This window comes from Carya illinoinensis, chromosome 4 (assembly GCF_018687715.1).
Source record: "Carya illinoinensis cultivar Pawnee chromosome 4, C.illinoinensisPawnee_v1, whole genome shotgun sequence".
Classification (NCBI taxonomy): domain Eukaryota; kingdom Viridiplantae; phylum Streptophyta; class Magnoliopsida; order Fagales; family Juglandaceae; genus Carya; species Carya illinoinensis.
In genome coordinates this window covers 29,678,079-29,680,436 of record NC_056755.1, presented here as the reverse complement: position 1 = coordinate 29,680,436, position 2,358 = coordinate 29,678,079, and the positions used below count along the sequence as shown (strand labels likewise).

The following is a 2,358-nucleotide window of genomic DNA, read 5'->3' as shown; positions in this document are numbered from 1 at the left end:
TAGCTATACTTTGTATGCCATCGTTGCCTTGTCTTCCATTGGCACTTGGAAAGTGGTTTGTCCCTTTGAGTTGGAGTGGTCCTCACACCAAGTGGTGGGTCCTTCTTGGCCACCCCATTGGTGGCCCATGCCTTAGACACCATTGGGTGGCCAGATTCATATGTTTTGAATTAAAATTATTAAATTTTATTTTTTATTTGGATTCAAATTTTTTAAAAGTAAGAAAAAAATCTCAACATGTGGCGATTTTAGAGAATGACACGTGTCTTGATCTGTTAAGTAGGATGAATGTAATTTGTGACAAAAGGGATTAATTCTAAACTTATCATATCATGGGGTGTTAATCCTAGGAAAGACTGTACAAGGGTAGAATATTAAATAGGGAAAAATACCCTGAGTTATTGGTCAACTATCCCTTCTTCCAATCTTGCCCCATTTATATAATTTTGAGAAGAAATCAATGAAGAATTATTTAAAGACTTGAATGTTTCAATATTATTCAACTTATGTTTCTTATGCCACTCATGATTTTTTAATTTAATAAAATTGACATTCTACTATCAACAAGTTTATAGCCAAATTAGGACTTGCTTAGTGATGTGTACTTGCCTGTAGTTACTCCTCAAGCACAGCAGGCTAATGATAAAGATAACTTCCTCTATCTTGCACTCTAAGTAATAACATATGTCTAATTTATTGTAATAACCATCGCTATTAGGTCACATTATCGAGGGAGTAGCATTACACATGGTATAGCATATGCAGTGGGATGATCTGAATGTTGCACGCCAAGAGATTGACCAAATGAAGGTGAGACAATAACAATTGGAAGACCAATTATCTATTCATGAGTTCAAGATGAAAATGTATTTGCTATTATAGAAAGAGAGTAAGAGGAAAGATTGTGCATGGAAGTACAAGAACAAATTCAGGAAGAAATTATGTGTTGATGGAATGTGTGAAGTCGCATTAGAAAGACCATCCTTGCAAAATCCCCTAAGAAGGAAATGGCTTTTTATGGTCACGATGTTTTAAACAATTATAATCATATTTGCTTCTTACTTACATCGACAACTATAATACAATTTCAAATATCTTTCTATGTGTTATGAATTTTCATTAATGTTAAAAATTCTAAATTACTTATGTTCAATCCTCATTAAAATGTAACATAGAACTTGTGTTCAAACTACCCACAGTCGACGGTGGACCTAGGCCTATGCAAAATGCCCAATGAGTTGATCAACCTGTGTAGTATGATTGGACCCGACTCGATAAAATTGGGTTGAAACCTAGAGTCGATTTCAATATTGTCAGACCTGATGAATGTCAGGCCATCATTTGCAACTCGTCTATTTAACTTCTCTTTCACTTCTACATGAACCCTAGCCCCTGCCCTCCAGAGCCCCGTCTTCTCCTTCCCCATTCATGCTCTGTTTCCCTTCCTCATCTTCTCCTTCCCTATCTATTTTAATTTAGATTCATGCTCTGGAGGACCCATCTTCTCCTTTAGGTAACCTCCAAGTATGGTGGATCTGAACCTCAAGCTAGTTGAATCCATTATCAAGCCCATGCTTGATGCTCTACATCAAACCGGTTCGTACTTCATGGTTAACGTGTACCCCTTTTTTGCTTACACTACAAACTCGAACGAGATATCGTTAGACTAAACTTTTTTCAAGCAAAGTCCGGGTGTGGTTGGTTCTGGTAACGGATTACGTTACTTTAGCTTGTTCGGGGCCCAACTCGATGCCGTTTTCGCTGCCCTGTCAGTCCTCAAACACAATGACAAGAAGATAGTGGTTACAAAGACTAGCTGGCCATCACTAGGAGATACGAACTTGGCGGATTACAATGGCAATTAGGTACGTAGAGTACTCGCCAATGTTGGGACCCCGCTAAGACCTTAGGGCCCACTCAATGTTTTCCTATTTGCTTTGTTCAACGAGAATGAAAAATCGGGTCCCACTTCAAAGAGGAGCTATATATGGGTTATTCTACCCCAACGAGAAGAAGGTCTACAATATACCACTCACAAAAGAGGAGCTTGGAAGTACCCAGTCAACGTCGATCAACCAGAGCAATAGCCCTCAGTTTTTGTAGAAGTTGTTGGCTGTGATGGATCACCTTGTCATAACTGCTTTATTGTTTTTTTAAGATCAGACGCGACTCGAATGGTCTGGATCGGATCGGATCGTGTTGGCGCACTTTTGTTCATTGAGTCAAATCGGTTCAGATCCAAACCCGGCTTGGACAAGTCAGGTTACAGGCTTAGGTGAACTTATCATGTAGAGGTTGGTTCAGCCATGACACTCCAAAACTTCAAAAAAACAAAAAAGAAGTTTAGTAGGTTGATAT

The 2,358-nt window shown here is 38.8% G+C and overlaps 1 pseudogene; it reads left to right on the top strand.

Annotated features, from left to right (window-relative positions):
- The first annotated feature begins 1,526 nt into the window (after positions 1 to 1,526).
- LOC122306395 lies at positions 1,527 to 2,103 on the top strand (annotated as a pseudogene).
- The last annotated feature ends 255 nt before the right edge of the window (positions 2,104 to 2,358 follow it).